This window comes from Felis catus, chromosome A3 (assembly GCF_018350175.1).
Source record: "Felis catus isolate Fca126 chromosome A3, F.catus_Fca126_mat1.0, whole genome shotgun sequence".
In the NCBI taxonomy this organism is placed as follows: domain Eukaryota; kingdom Metazoa; phylum Chordata; class Mammalia; order Carnivora; family Felidae; genus Felis; species Felis catus.
In genome coordinates, this window is record NC_058370.1 from 58,526,534 (window position 1) to 58,543,844 (window position 17,311).

Consider the following 17,311-nt stretch of genomic DNA (forward strand, 5'->3'; position numbering starts at 1 on the left):
TCTAAATTCCAAGGCCTGATGCAATATGTTTTCAGCAAGTACTGTGGTAATGTGTCCTAATTTAATAAAACTCTGCAGAACGCAAAAATATGGACATCCAAAAAGAGTGACTGCTTGTAGTATTGAAAATTTCTTTCTTTTTTTAAAAAGGATTTGGAGCAGTACACTACACCTGTAAAAAGTTAGATTTCCCTGGCTTGTGCATTTAAAATGCATTTTACAAAAACTCAACTTAGAATTATTGGGAATATGTTGCCTCCAAAACGAGGCCACCCAGCAGGAGGTTCAATAGGAATGGTTTTAATCCCAGGCTTGCTTGGTGGAAGGGTTCTGCATGTCCCCATGGCAACAGAAGGCGGGGTGGAGTGGTAGTGGGGGTCCCTTTTGCTCTCTCTAGAGTTCCTCTCCAATCCCAGCTCTCTCTGGAGTTGGGGGTTTTTGGTGATGAGGTCAGTCAGAACCAGTATCCCTGAATCCTATGAGATTTGTTTTGGGGAGGACTCTACTAACATATAGAATAAACTCTTCCTTTGATCATCTTTGAAGTTTTTCTGGATGCTGCTTAACTCTGTGGATTAATAGTATGGTTTAACATAAAAGAATAACCTGTTCCAGAGTGCCGGCAGCAGATTGTCCCAGAGATCCACAAGCTAGACCTTGCTAATGGAAGGCCAGAGACAGACCAGATTCTGTCCTTTCTGTTCCAGCCAGCTGAATCTGTGACAGCCACCTTTACCTGCCTTCTATATTCCAGCCTCTAAACCTTTGCTCACATCACACCCCTGTGCTGGGAGCTCTTTCTGCCATGAGGCATTCTTGGCTTGGTGCTCAGGGCCTGTGACCTTTCGAGGACCCATGACAATATTTCAGGCCTGGAAAAAAATGAATTGGCTCCTAAACATGAGGATTAAACACTGAAATTGAAGTAAATATTTAATTAAGAGTCTGCAAAATGTAACATGATATCAATGAGTCAGCTACTACTCAACTCAAGCCCTATATGATTACATAAAAATGTTAACAGTTTGGATCACGAGAAAACATTTATAAGTTATAAGGAAACTCCAAACTGGAATTATAAAAATTATACAGCAAAAATTTATATGTTCTGTGGGATGGGAATATGGTTTTAATGTGTTTGCTATGAAGTGGGACAAAGTTGGACCCTGAAGTCCTAGACATGGGCCTGGCACTATTTCTTAGTAACTTTGCAATCTTGGGCAATCAGTAAAAGTCAAATGCTTGCCCATTTGCAAAATGAATTTAAATGAGATCAAGGTGATTTGTAGATGTAGTAGTGCCAATGAAATGTGTGTAAATTTTATTTGTGAATAATCTAAGGCAAATATGTAGAAGTAAAAGGAAAGGTTTCTCACGTGATGACAGGCTTACTACCTATATTTGATTCTCTTTTAGTGATAGGCCAGGCAGGTGGAGGCAAGGGGCCTCTCTCCGCACCTCAAGGAAGTTCTGATGGGTCTGGGGTCTTCTGAAGAATAATGGAGAGGTTTTCTTTCCTTTGTAGACATCTGTTGAAAAGAATATATATTCTTTATATTTCTCTCATTCCCCTAGAAGAAAGATGATAAAAAGAGCAAAGATTAAGCAGGACAAGAGGTACAATCTGGATAGTAGAGCTCATCCTCCTAGTTTGTTCAGTCTGGTTTGCAAAGACATTCCATCGGTAACCTTAACCTGGTAGCATATATTTCCAGGTACCCCAAAAAAGAGACTACATAGAAATCCACACTATGCCCCCCTCAAGAAATATCTCTTTTGTATGGCCAGTGCCCCCTTTCATGTCAGAAGCCTGCAAGTGGCAGGACTGGATGTACCATAACTATGAGAAGCTTGGAGAGGAGATTGCTGCTGGCATAGATGGGCGTTGTATGGGCATCATTTCAATCTCAGGCCAGGCCCTGATTGATGGCAACAACTCAGACGGCCTGGTTGCAAAGAAAATGCAGTAAAATCTCTGTATACCTATACTGACTGGTTGGTTCATTGATCTTTAAAGTTTATCTATTTTTGTGAGAAAAGAGAGAGGGACGGGCAGAGAGACAGGGAGAGAGCGAATCCCAAGCAGGCTCTGCGCTGTCAGCACAGAGCCTGATGTGAGGCTCGATCCCAGAAATCATGAGATTAGGACCTGAGCCAAAATTAAGAGTCAGACGTTCAACTGACTGAGCCATCCAGGCACCCCAATACTGATTTATTCAAAACAGTTCCAAATTCAGAGCAGTTCCAGCCCTGCAATCAGTTGTGTACCATATTATCCAATAAAAAGTATTGAAAAACTCTAAATGTGATTAATCTTTTTTATACTCTGAAGTATTCTGGTTTTCTAGATTTACTTAAGAAGGACTTTTTGAGGGTTCCTAGGGTAGGTATTTGTATTGGTACTTTAATATTCTTGCCTCTTGATCTCTGATTGTTTTGCCTGCAGCCTATGCTCTGTGAAGTTTGGTTTAAAGATGGACTTCTAAAGATACCCTGTGCATTGGAGTCACCAGGCCTGTGCACACACTCTTTCCCACCCTGGTCACCCTCTTGATCATCTTCAGTGATACACAGTTTGCTCATCCCTTAAGGTCTAACCAAGGACTACCCCTTTCATAAGACTTCCCTGGGCTACCTCAGACTGCATGGGCCTTTCTTTCTTCTAACCTTAGTGACTCAAATTGGCACCACTTATTTAGGATTTACGTTTTTCTTTGGATCCAATTCAGCATTGCCTGTAATTTCATGTGTGAACGATTCTGGAGAAGGCATATCAAAAAACAAGGCAAGCTTCCTCCCTTGAGGACATCTAGGGGCATGTTAGGAGAGGCCCATGAAAGTTGAGGGCATGGAGGAGGAAGGTAGAGATTGGCCCTGAGGAGGTGGCCACGGAAGGGTGCACAGAGGTGGCAGCCTTCTTGCTGAGTTTGTGGGGAAGACAACAGGGAGAAAATCCAAAGCTACAGAGAGATGAAAAAGTTTGGACTTGTCATGGGACAGAGAAAGATGGCTGTGGCTCAGTTGTAGTTGTGGAGAGCACATTCCCTGGAGCCAGGCTTTCAGGGTTGGAGTCCTGGCCCCAGCACCTACAAGCTAGTATGAATGTGAAAAGTTACTTAACCTCTCTTGGCTTGTTACCTCACCTGAACAATAATGTGAATAATATTGGTATTGACCTCTTAAAGTCATTGTGAGAATGAATAGGTATAAAGTGCATAGAACTGGGCCTCTGTTACGGTCACAGAAATAGTGAAGATGAGCTGCTCTGGGGAAGAGCAGAGACCCATGGGGGAAATGCCACTGGCAAGGGGTCAAAATGAGGTGGAGCTTGTATGCCATGTGTGGTCGTGAGTTGGGGCTTTATCCTTTGGGCAGTGGAATCTTGAACTGTAACTTAAATGTTCATGAGGATGTGTTTTATCTTAGTTAAAACTAAAGAGAAGAACTGCCTTATACCCTCTTGCATTCTCTATGGCAACTAGAATAGTTCCTGATAATAAATACTTGTTGAGTGAATGAATGAATGAATGAATGAATACTAGGCTAAAAGATCCTCGTTTCTGTGTACATGGTATCAATATACTACATTTTACTGCAGTGTTCACTGAAGCTCTCCTTCTGTGTCTAATACACTTTACTTCTTCCAGACTCTCACATCTACGAACTTACTCTTCTCCCTCACTGTGATCTTTGGTCTTTTGTCTTTCTATTCTCCTAGGGCATTTAATGAATTGGGTTTATGTCTGCCTGAATGTCTGCCTCAGGAACTGCAATTTTAAGGATGTGTGATTTCCTTTCCCCACTCCTCCCTGCCAGCCCTCAAGAGTCCTGACAAACCAGTCCCCATCCTGGGTCATTACCTTCTTCCTTCTCCACATCTCTCACTCTCAGCCTCCTACACACTGTAAGTCCCTACATTTAGGACTTATTAAAATGTGATGTTGTCTACTGCGTCCTCAGTGCTGCCAGGCAGTCATTTGTTCTGTTAAATCTCCAAAAAATTAAATATTACAAACATTTACAAAGAATATACAGCTCAATGAATTTTTACAGAGTTAACCTCCAACTGATCATCACCTGGGTCAAAAACTAGAATGTTTCAACACCCCTGAAGTCTTTCTCACGCCCCTCCTGATCACTAGTACTTTGTCTTTTTCTGCAGTAAGCACTATCCTAAAGGTCATAGTAATAATTTCCTAACCTTTCTTCATGCTTTAACAACTTAAACATGTACTATTAAACACTATAATTTAGTTTTGCTCATTTTCTGAACTTCACATAGATGGAATTATATAGTATATGTATTGTGTGTATTTGGCTTCTTTGACTTATTATTATGTGTATGAAATTCATGTCATTGCATGAAGCTATAGTGCATTCATTCTCAGCGTTGTGTATTATTTCATTGTATAAATATACCATATTTTTAAATTATTTTTATTAAGGTATAATCGACTAATTGACATATAACATTATATTAGTTTCAGGTGTACAACATAATGATTTGATATTTGAATACAATGTGAAATGATCACCACAGCAAGTCTAGTTAACATTCATTACCATACTTTTTTTTCTTGTGTTGAGGACCTTCAAGATTTACTCTCTTGGCAACTTTCAAATATGCAATGCAGTATTACTATAGGTAACATGCTGTACATTACATCCCCATGACTTACTAATTTTATAACTGGAAGTTTGTACCTTATGATTCCCTTCACTCATTGCTCTCCACCGGCCTGCATAATTTCTTTATCCTTTATGTAATTGTTGGATACTTGTGTTTTCAGTTTGGGGTTATGTTGAACAGTGTTGCTGTGGTTATTCCTGTACATGTCTTTTGGTGCCTATGTGCATGTATTTTTGTTAGGAATTCCACTGAGGAGTGGAATTCTGAATCATGGAATAGGAGAAAGAGAATCAACTAGCTCCCAATTTTGTTATTGCAATTTACATACATCCACCATTCCCAGCAGTGAATGAAGGTTCAGGGTTCCATATCTACACTTACATTTGGTGTTGTCAGGATAGTGTTATCTCAGTGTTTTAAAAAAAATTTTTTTTTAATGTTTATTTTTGAGAGAGAGAGTGCTAATGGGGGAGAGGCAGAGAGCGAGGGAGAGGCAGAATCCAAAGCAGGCCCAGGCTCTGAACTGTCAGCACAGAGCCCAGTGTGGGGCTTGAACTCATGAACTGTGAGATCATGATCTGAGCCAAAGTCAGATGCTTAACTGACTGAGCCACTGAGGTGCCCATATCTCAATGTATTTTTAATTTTCATTTCTCTAAGTACTAATAGAGACCTATTTCCTATGTTTTGGGGCCATGGATATTCTCTTTTGTTAAGTGCTTTTCCTTGTTTTCTTCTCATTTGTCTGTCTTTTGTTTCTGAGTTTGTAGGAGTCCTTTTGGGTCGGTTGAACAGCATCTTTTGATATACACAGAAGTTCTTATTTTCATGTGGTCTTGTTTATTAATCTTTTCTTTTGGTTATTGTTTTCTATAGCTGTGTAAGAAATGTTCCCCTGTCTTGAGGTCATGAGATATTTTCTTGTATTTTTTATAGAAGTTTTACTATTATTATTATTATTAAATATTCATTTTGACTATTATTTGCCTTTCACGTTTAAATCTATAATTTATCTGAAATTGGTTTTTATATGGAGTGAGATAGGGGCCAAGTTTCTTTTTTTTCCCACATGGATATCCCATTTTTCCAGGACAATATATTTGAAATGCTATGGTTCACCCACTCTCTCCAGTGACAAACTTGTCATGTTCATGTATGCATGAGTCTGGTTTAGGGTTCTTTATACTGTTCCATTCACCTCTGTGTTTATGTCAGTGCCATACTATTTTAATTATTGTACCTTTATAATAAGTCTGGATACTTGGTAGAGCAAGTCTTCCTTGCTTGTTTTTCTTCTTCATAGAAGAAAGCTCTTTACCAACCTTTTCATTTCCATATAAATGTTAAAAATAAGGTTGTCAGTTTCCTATACAAAAAAAAAAAACCTGTAAGAATTTTGATTATAAGTGTCTTGAGTCTAAACATAAGTTTCAGGGAAGAATTGGCATCTTCACAATATTGAGTCTATTATTTCATTAACTTGTATATCTACCCATTTTTTGAGATCTCTTCAATTTTTCACAATAATGTCTTACAGTTTTTTGCACATCTTTTGTTATATTTATTGCTAAGCATTTGATATATTTATGTTTTTTGTTAATGGTATTTTTAAAGTTTCTTTTTCTTATATATTATATTCCTAATTATATTAGAAATATAATTGTATTAATAATTACACATAATTATATCATCATGTAAATAACAATATAATAGATTTTTGTATGTTGATTTTGCATCCAGTTAATCACATATGTTAGGTCTAAAGTTGAATAGATCATTTTGGACTTTTAAATGTATGTTATCATTAGAATCTATGAATAATAAAAATTTCCTTTCTTCCTTTCTAATCCATATGCCTTTTTTTCTTATCTTATTACAATGGCTAGTACAATGTGGCATAAAAGTGGTGATAGCAGGCATTCTTGTTTTGTTCTTGATCTCCAAGGGAAGTTTTTCAATATTAACCATTAAGTATGATATTTAACATAGATATTTTGTAAGTATTTGTATCACTCTGCATTTAGTCAGTCCCAATGAGAAACCAGGGAAACAGGGAAAGTTCAACAAAGAATTATTTAACCATGATAGGAGGGTAACTATGAAAATGCAGAGATAATGTTAAAGGACAGCCAGGGCTGAAGGAGAGTATCCAAGGAAATACAAACTTGGAAATGGAGCTTCCTTCCCATGGCTTCCTTCCCAGCCCTCATTGTAAGTCATGTGGTTGCAGCACTCTGCTTGGTGGAAAAGTTTTCAGGGTTGCTCAGGCTAGCACAGGGCCATGGTTGAGAGGCAAACAGGAAACAATCTTTTAGGACTTAGGCCATTCAAGGCTGGTGTAGAAAGAGTTAGGTTTCTACTGTGTTTGTGAGTCCAGGATCTTGGAAAGGCCATAGGAAGGCCATTCCTGGACCTGGACTGAGGCTGCAAGATTACTGAGGACTACATGCTCTGTGCACAGAGCTGGATCAGAGCACCCCAAATGTGCCCACCCACTCACACCTCTGACCAGTGTGCAGCAGGAGCAAGAAAAAGTAAAACACTGTACTTTGGAGTTCAGAAAGAGAAGCCATCTTCCTCTTGCAGTGTCACTTCAGCACCCCCTTTTGGCAAAGTTCCACATACTTGGTATGAAGGAATAGTGAGTGCTTCAAGAATCCCGTCCATCATAGAGCAGGTACTGAAGAGCGAATTTGGAGCTGAAAGGCAATAAATCTATAACTGGCACAATACGCTTGATCAGATTAAGGAAATTCTCTTCTATTTCTAGGTTGCTAAAAGTATTTTTCGTGAATGGGTTTTGAATTTTATCAAAGGATTTTCCTATTGAAACAATCATATGGTTTTTCTTTACTATGAATGTAGTCAAGGACACTAATCAATTGTTTATTGAATAAAATAAGTAACTTAAAATTTGCCATGTTTTTGTACATTTTTGTAATTTTTAAGTGTACCAATTCAGTATCATTAATTACATATACGCCATTACCACTGTTCCAATTTTTTTCATCAGCCCAAAGAGAAATTCTGTGCCCCTTAAGTAATAACTCCCCATTCCACCTCTGCCCAGCATCTGACAACTTCTAATCTATTTTTTCTGAATTTTCCTATTCTAGGTATTTCACATAAGTAGAATTACATATTTGTCCTTTTGTGTCTGGACCACTACACCTAGCTTAATATTTTCAAGTTTCACTATGTTATAGAACTCCATTTTTGTTGTTGTTGTTGTTTGGTTTTTGGTTTTTTTGAGGAACAAGGACCACATTTTTTACTTGTTTATTTCTTGTATTGGAAGTATTCCTTGATGACATTCTTGGCCTGAGACTCTTTGCCGTAGACTTTAATCACCACACAATAGCAACCAACCACTTTGCAGGGTTTACTCTCTGTGTCAGTTTTATAGAGGCCTGTGCATTTTATAGAGGCCTATGCATTACCCTAGTTTCTTGTTCTCATCAACCTTAATTAGGTTGATTTGGTGTTCAGCACGAAGGGCCTCACCAACCTGACATACATAGGCTCATCACACATGAATGCAACACACAAGGATGGATTTGGTGCTTGTTTAAGGCTTTGGCAGCTTCACAAATTCCATGTGGTAGGCCATCATGGATGAAGGCAGTCTTCAGCACCTCTTGTAAAAAAGTATTAACATCCATTACACTTCCAGCAGTAATGCTTTCCTCAACCATGGTCATGGGTTACGGGTTGAGCCGAATCTTGGTGCACCTGGGCCTCCATCTCCAGGTATGACTCCATGGTGGCAGGGAAAGAACAGAACTTCATTTTTTTTTTAATGACTGAATAACATCCATTGCATGTATATGTCATATTTTGTAATGGTTAGTTATATATGTCAATTTGACTGTGCCATGGATGCCCAGATAGCTGATGGTGTCTGGGTGTGTCTGTGAGGGTGTTTCTTGAGGAGATTAGCATTTGAATTGATGGACTGAGTAAAGCAGATGGCACTCCCCAGTGTAAGTGGGCATCATCAAGTCTGTTGAAAGCCAAACTAGAACAAAAGGCCAGTGGAAGGCTGAATTTGCTCTCTGCTTGACTGATTAAGCTGGCTGGGATATTGGTCTCTTTCCTTTAGTACTCCTGGTTCTCAGGCCTTCAGACTTGAACTAGAATCTATACCATTGGCTCTCCAGCTCTCAGATCTTTGAACTACACCACCAGCTTCCTTGGGTCTTTAGCTTTGCATATAGTAGATTATGGGACTTCTCAGCCTCCATAATCATGTGAGCCAATACCTTATAATAAATCTGTTTATATTTGTGTATCTCTGTATCCATCTATCTGTTATCTATCTATCATCTCCCATTATTTCTTTAGAAAAATCTAAATATAAAACATTCATTCACTTGTTGAAGGACACTTGGATTATTTCCACTTTTTGGCTAATATAAACAGTGCTGCTATGAACATTAATGAACAAGTACCTGAGTCACTGTTTTCAATTCTTTGGGGTATATATAGGAGTGGAATTATATGGTAGATCACATGGTAATTCTGTGTTTAACTTTTTGAGGAACCACCAAGCTGTTTTCCAGAGCTGCTGTACCATTTTACATTCCCACCAATAATGTACAAGTGTTCCAATTCTTCCACATCTTTGCCAACACTTTTTATTTTCTTGTTTTGTTTTTTTATCATAGCCATTATGGTAGGTGTGAAGTGGTACCTCATTATGGTTTTGATTTGCATTTCCCTAATGACTAATGATGTTGAGCACCTTTAATGCATTTATTGGCCACTTGTATGTCTTTTTGGCCCATTTTAAAATTGGGTTGATTATTTTTTTGTTTTTGAGTTGTATGAGTTATGTATTATCTTCTGGATATTAAGTCCTTATCACATATATGCTTTGCAAATATTTACTACCATTCTGTTTCTTGTCTTTCATTATTAATAGTGTTCTTTGATGCACAAAAGTTTTTAATTTTTACGATGTCCAGTTTCTCTATTTTCTCTTTTGTTGCCTGTGCTTTTGTTTTTTTGTTTTTATTTTAAGTAGGCTCCATGCCCAATGTGAGGCTTGAGCTCATGACACCAAGATCAAGAGTCACATTGGGGCACCTGGCTGGCTCAGTTGGTTGAGCCTCCAACTCTTGGTTTTGGCTTAGGTCATGATCTCACAGTTTGTGGGTTCAGGCCCCACGTTGGGCTCTGTGCTGACAGCACGAAGCCTGCTTGGGATTCTCTCTCTCCCTGCCTCTCTCTAATGCTCTCTCTCAAAAAAAAAAAAAAAAAAAAAAAAAAAAAAAAAAAAAAAAAGAATAAAATTTACCAAAAAAAAAAAAAAGAGAGAGCGAGAGAGAGTCACATGCTCTACTGATGGAGCCAGCCAGGCACCCCTACCTGTGCTTTTGGTTTCATACTTAAGAAAGCATTGTCAAATCCAAGGAAGATTTATTCTTATGTTTACTTTTAAGAGTTTTAGCTCTTAAATTTAGGTCTGTGATCCATTTTGAATTAATTTTTGTGTATAGTCTAAAGGAAGGTTCCAACTGATTCTTCTGAATGTGGATATCCAGTCTTCCTGGAACCATTTGTTGAAAAAACTACCTTTTCCCTCCATTGAATAAAAGATTTTATTTCTATATTCTTCAATTCTATTCTATTTGTCTATATCTGTCCTTATGCCAATACCAACCATACTGTTTTGATTACCATAGCTTTGTAGTGCATTTTGACATTAGAAAGTGAGTCTTCCAACTTTGTTCTCTTTCAAGCTTGTTTTGGCTACTCAGAGCTCTTGAAATTCCATATGAATTTTAGAATCTACTTTTCCATTTTTACAAAAAATATCATTGGGGTTATGATAGAGATTGCATGAGTTTGTATATCACTATGGGTATTGTCATCCTCACAGTATTAAGTCTTCTAATTCATGGACAAGAAATGTCTTTTCCTTTTATTTACATCTCTTTTAATTTCTTTCAGCTTTGTTTCATAGTTTTCAATGTACAAGTCTTTCATCTCCTTGGTTAAGCTAATTTGTAAGTGTCTTATTCTCTTTAGGTCTTTGTAAGTAGAATTGTTTTTAAAATTTCTGTTATATTTATTACCAGAATAAGGAAATAAAACTGATTTTTGAGTGTTGATGGTGCAGTCTGCAATTTTGCTGAATTTGTTTGTTAGCTCTAAAAAGTTTTTTGAATCTTTAGAGTTTTCTACATATAATATCACATCATCTTAGAAGAAAGATAATTTTACTTCTTTTCTAATTTGCATATCTTTAATTTCCTTGTCTTGCCTAATTATTCTGGCTAAGACTTGCAGAATGATATTGAATAATAGTGATGAAAGTGAACATCCTTATCTTGTTCCTGATCTTAGGGGGAATACTTTCACTCTTTCACTATTGGGTATGATGGGTTGTGGGTTTTTCCTACATGGTCTTTATCATATTAAGGAGGTTGCTTTCTATTAGTGTACTGTGTGTTTTTATCATGAAGGTGTATTGAATTTTTCCAAATGCCTTTTCTACATTGAGATAATCTTGTAGTTTTTTCTCCTTCATTCTATTAATATAGTGTTACATTGATTGGTTTTCATATATTGAATCATCCTTGCATTCTGGGACAACTCCTATTTGTTCACAGTGTAAAATCCTTTCACTATAATGCCAAATTCCCTTGGCTAATATTTCATTGAATATTTTGTTGAATATAGATTTCCTATATTCATTAGGAATATTGATCCATGATTTTCTTTTTTTGTAGTATCTTTGTCATGCTTTGGTTACACTGATCTCATAGAATGAATTAGTAAAGTGTTCCCTCCTCTTTAATTTTCTGGGAGAGTTTAAGAAGGATCTATGCTAATTCTCCTTTAAATGTTTGGTGCTAGACTTTTCTTTGTTGGAAGGTTTTTGGTTTCTGATTCAATCTTTGTATTTGTTATAGACCTATTAAGATTTCTGTTTCTTCTTGAGTCAGTTTTGGTAGTTGTGTTGTTTCTAAGAGTTTGTCCTTTTCATCTAGGTTACCCAATTTGTTTGCATACAGTTGTTCATAGTATTTTCTTATAATCCTTTTTATTTATGTAGTGTTTGTTGTCCTGTCCACTATTTCATTTGTAATTTTACTTGAGCTTGGTCTTTTTTTCTTAGTCAATTTAACTAAAGTTTGTCAATTTTGTTGATATTTTTAAAGAACCAACTTTTGGTTTCCTTGATTCTTCTGCTTTTTAGTTCTGCATTTTGTGTATCTCTGCTCTAATCCTTATTATTTCCTCCTTTCTATTAGCTTGGGTTTATTTTTCTTTTCTTTTTTTAGTTCCTTATGGTGCAGAGTTAAGCCATTGATTTGAGATCTTTCTCTCTCTCTCTTTTTAAAATGCAGGCATTTACTGCTATAAATTTCCTTCTGAGTACTCTTTTTGCTGCATCCCATAAGTTTTGGTATGTTTTATTTTCATCCTCATTTGTCTCTAAATATTTTCTAATTTCCCTTGTGATTTCTTCTTTGACCTACTGGTTGTTTAAGAATGTTGTTTAGCTTCCACATGCTTGTGAATTTTCCAATATTATTTCTGTTACTGATTTCTATCTTCATCCCATTGTGGCTGAAGAAGATACTGTGTATAATATCTATCTTTTTTTTTAATGTTAATTTATTTTTGAGAGAGAGAGTGAGCGAGCAGGGGAGGGGCAGAGAGAGAGGGGGCAGAAGATCTGAGTCAGGCTCTGTGCTGACAGCAGACAGCTCAATGCAGGGCTCAAACTCACAAACTGGGAGATCATGACCTGAGCCAAAGTCAGAGTCTTAACCGACTGAACCACCGAGGCACCCCTATGATATGTACCTTTTTAAACCTACTGAGAATTGTTTTGTAGCCTAACATATGGTCTGTCCTAGAGAATGTCTCATGTTCTTGGAAGGAATGTGTATTCTGCTGTTGTTGCATGGAATATTCTGTATGTCTGTTAGGTCTAGATGGTTTATGTGTTGTCCAAGTCCTCTATATCCTCACTTATTTTCTGTCTGGTTGTTCAGTACATTATTTAAAGTAGGGCATTCATGTCTCCAACTGTTATTGTAAAACTATTTCTTCCTTAAATTGTCAGTTTTTCCTTCATAAATTTTGAAAGTCTCTTGGGTGTGTAGATGTTTTAATTGTTATATTATCTTGCTGTATTAAAAATGTTATTTATATATTGTCTGTCTTTTTCTCTTTTAATCTTTTGGAATTAAAGTTAATTTTGTCTGTTATTAGTATAGCTACCCCAATTCTCTTTTGGTTAATCTTTGTATGAAATACCTTTTTCAATCCCTTCACTTTCAACATATTTATGTCTTTGTTTTTGTTTAAAAAATTTTTAATGTTTATTTATTTATTTTGAGAGGAAAAATAAAGGGAGAGAATCCCAAGCAGGCTCCATGCTGTCATCAGCACAGACCCAGCATGTGGCTCGATCCCAGGAACCATGAGATCATGACTTGAGCCAAGATTAAGAGTCAGACACTTAACTGACTGAGCCACCCAGGTATCCCAATCTATTTGTGTCTTTGGATCTAAAGTGAGTCTCTTATAGATGTATATATTTGAATCCATTTTTAGAAACCTTTTCTGCCAGTTTTTATCTTTTGATTGGAGAGCTTACTCAATTTACATTTAAAGTAATTACTGATAAGGAGGGTCTTACTTAGTTTTGGCATTTTGCTATTTGCTTTCTAGGTATTATAGCTTTTTTTGTCCCTCACTTCCATTATCACTGCCTTCTTTTGTGTTTAGTTGATTTTTGTTGTGCGTTTGAGTCCCTTCTCATTTCCTTATGTGTATATTCTATACCTATTTTCTTTTTGGTTACTATAGGGATTTAATTTAACATCCTAAGGTTATAGCACCCTAATTTGAGTTTATAACAATTATCTTCAGTAGCACACAAAACTTGTATGTAGCTCCCTTCTCCCTTTCTATTATTAGAAGCCACAGATTACATCTTTACATGGTACATGACCAGTAGTATGTTTTTTATGCGTTTGTCCTTTAAACCATGTTTTTTAAATTTATTTTTTATTTTTTTATTATTTAAAAATGTTTTAATGTTTATTTATTTTTGAGGTGGGGGGGGGGGAGAGGCAGAGAGAGGGAGACACAGACTCTAAAGCAGGCTCCAGGCTCTGAGCTGTCAGCACAGAGCTTAATGCTGGGCTCGAACCCCAGAACTGCAAGATTATGACCTGAGCCAAGTTGGACACTTAACTGACTGAGCCACCTAGGTGCCCCTAAACCATGTTTTTAAAAAGTGGAGTTAATACCAAAATTACAATAATACTAGATTTTATAATTATCTATGTATTTACCTTCACCAGAGATCTTTTTTTTAAGGTTATTTGTTGATTTTGAGAGAGAGAGAGAGAGCATGTGTGTACAAATGGAGGAGAGGCAGAGAGAGAGAGGGAGAGAGAAAATCCCAAGTAGGCTCTGTGCTGACAGTGAGGAGCCCCATACAGGGCTCATGAACCATGATATTATGACCTGAGCCAAAACTAAGAGTCTGACAGTTAACTGATTGAGTCACCCAAGTGCCCCTTCACCAGAGATCTTTATTTCTTTTTACAGCATCAAGTAACTGTCTAGTTTCTTTTCAGCTCAACCAGGAGGACACCTTTAGCATTTCTTTTATTATTATTATTAACAGAAACGTTTGTTTATTTATTTTGAGAGACAGAGAGTGTGAGCAGGGGAGGGACAGAGAGAGAGGGAGAGAGAGAGAGTCCCAAGCAGACTCCATGCTGTCAGTACTCAGCCCAAAGCAGGGCTGAAACATATGAACAATGAGATCATGACCTAAGCTGAAATCAAGAGTTGGATGCTTAACCAACCGAGCTACCCAGGCGCCCTGCATCCTTTAGCATTTCTTGTAGGACAGGTCTAGTGGCAACAAACTCTCTTATCTTTTGATTATCTGAGAATGTCTTCATTTCTCTCTCATTGTTTTGATTTAGAAATTTCTTCACTTCTCTAAATTTTTTATTTTATTAAAACACACTAACAAAAAATTGACTGTCTTAACCATTTTTAAGCATACAGTCAGCAGTTTTAAGTACATTCATATTGTTGTGCAAACATCAACACCATCCATCTCCAGAACCTTTCCATCTTGCAGAAATGCAACTCTGTACCCATTAAGCAATGATTCTTTATTTCCCCTCTCCTGTCAGCCCCTGGAAACCACCATTCTACTTTCTGTGTCTGTGAATTTGACTACTCCAGGTACCTTATACAAGTAGAATCATATAGCATTTGTCTTTTTGTGATCGGCTTATTTCACTTACTATAATGTTCTCAAGTTTCATCCATGTTATAGCATGTGTTAGAATTCCTTCCTTTCCTTTTTAAGGCTAGATAATATTCCATAATAGTAAACATTTTGTTTAACCATTAATTCATCCATGGATACTTGGTATGTCTGGTTATTCTCATTGTGTGCTAGAAGCAATATTTGAATACTTGTTTGTAGAAAACATTTGAGGCCTAGAATAACATTATTTTTTTCCAATAGAAGATCTATACTTGCAGGGCACCTGGGTGACTGAATGGGTTAAGTGTCTGACTTCGCTCAAGTCATGATCTCACAATTCGTGAGTTTGAACCCTGTGTTGGGCTCTGTACTGACAGCTCAGAGCCTGGAGCCTGCTTCGGATTCTGTGTCTCCCTTTCTCTTTGCCACTCACCCGCTCCCGCTCTGTCTCTCTCTCTCTCAAAAATAAATAAACATTAAAAAAATTAAAAAAGAAAAAAGAAGATCTGTACTTGCTTCCAGCAGGTTCCTAGAAAAATGTAGCAATCCAGGATCACATTATGCACTTTCAGGAATTGAGAAGATTTGAAGCTGGGCTGCAATTTTTGGTGGTCTTAGTTTGCTTCTAGTTTTCCTATGGTCCTGTGGAGACTCAACTGACAACACAGGAAATTCATTAGGGATCCTTCTCCTTCCTAATCTTCAGGGTCTCTGGGATCCTACTTTTAAACTTCTCTCTCCATAAGGTTGGCAAAAGCACTGCTCAGATGTCTCTGTGGGAAGTAGCAAACACACCCAAGGGGAAAGGAATTCTAATATCAAGCGTACCTCTCTGGATTATCTCCTGAATCTAGTAGGGTAATTCTTAGTGCCTTTATCACCATCAAGTAGTTGATTTTTATATTTTGTTAGCTTTTCTAATTGTACTCATTGCAAAGTTTGGTCTAAATTATCTGTAAAGGAAGTCTGGTGGTTTTTTATTCTACTCTTTTTGTTGCTTCCTCTCAAATTCCACGTAGGAGCCATTGAGTTCTCTGCCACAACCTTCAGACTTCCAAACCAACTTCACTTCTTCAGTCCCAACAGATGGTTTGGCTTTTTGTTCATTTGAGGAAACATATCTTTCTCAATGCCCTCCTCTCTCAGTATTGTTTTAAATTATTTGATTGTTTATTTGTTTTTGTATCTTTCTATATTTTTGTCTACTTCCTTCCTTTCTCAAAATAAAATCAGTCAAATCTTGTTAACATAGCTTCAGCTTTCTACCTCCTATCTCCTCTAATTTCCATTTCACCATGCTTCATCAACTAGAGACAAGCCTGTCTTAAATCTTTCCTGTTTATAACATTTTCCAGGGATTTCTCACCTAAATAAAACCTAACCCCCAATCTCCTACTGTCTTAAGCTGTCATGTCCTTTTCCCCCTTCTTTACATGGGTATTCTTTCCTGAAGAGAAAACTTCTATGGTTTCTCCTCCACCCCCACCCATTCTCTTGAAACTCTTTTGTAGATGGTCACCAATGACATCTAGGTTGGCAATGACTTTTGTCATTGTCTTCTATGCTAATTTCTTTGGAGCACATGAAACTATGATCTACTTCTCCCTAAATCTCTTTTTCTCTTGGCCTAAATTATACTGCTATTTTCCTTATTCTTTTACATTTCTGACTATTATGCCTCTGCCACTGTAGCTGGCTACTTCTCTCAAATTCCTTATAAGACAACTATAATTTCAGAGTTTCTGTAAGGTCTTTGGGGGAAGATAAATGGTTCTATTGTTAGAAAGCCAAGAGTTTCAGAGGTGGGCCATAGGCACATCCTAGAATAGGGGAGTAAAAATGGGAAAAATTATTCTGCTTAGCAATCTAAAAAGCTATTTCAAATAAACTGGGGAAATTTTTATAGGTTATATTGCCTTTAGGAAAATGTTTCTCCTCCTTAATGTGTATTTAGACTACATTGTCTCTGAGAAAAATTGTTTGTCCCTGAAAAGGGCATGTGAGATTGTGCTTTCATGTTATCTGTAGGACAATTTAGAGGGCTATCCCCACCTCCCACCATGAAGATACTTGAACAGGGACTGAACTTGTAGTGGGAAAGCCCTCTGTGGACTGTTATCCTGAAGCCACCTGCATTGTTATCCTAAACTGACTAGCTCACATTCTGGGAAATGTCCTAGTAGTTTCCTGTGCTCCCTGAGTTCCATGTGTTCCATTATGGTCCAGTGTTAGAGAATCCACTGGGTCCAGAATAGAGGTGTGAAATTTGCACAGAAAAAGAAAAAGGTAAATGTGCTTTTGTTTAATGAGAGAAATAGAAGGATAGGTTTCAAGTCATGAAAACAAGACTAAGAAGTCAAATGTACACTGTGAAAGGAGTAATGCTTTTTCTTTTCTCTAGGATTCTGGAATATGAC

The 17,311-nt window shown here is 37.2% G+C and overlaps 1 protein-coding gene and 1 pseudogene across 9 annotated transcripts in view; one reads left to right on the forward strand and one right to left on the reverse strand.

The window, feature by feature from the left end:
- Positions 1 to 17,311, forward strand: part of RFX8 (regulatory factor X8) — a 262,472-nt gene that overhangs the window by 76,061 nt on the left and 169,100 nt on the right. The window lies entirely within an intron of this gene.
- Positions 7,910 to 8,325, reverse strand: LOC109498128 (annotated as a pseudogene).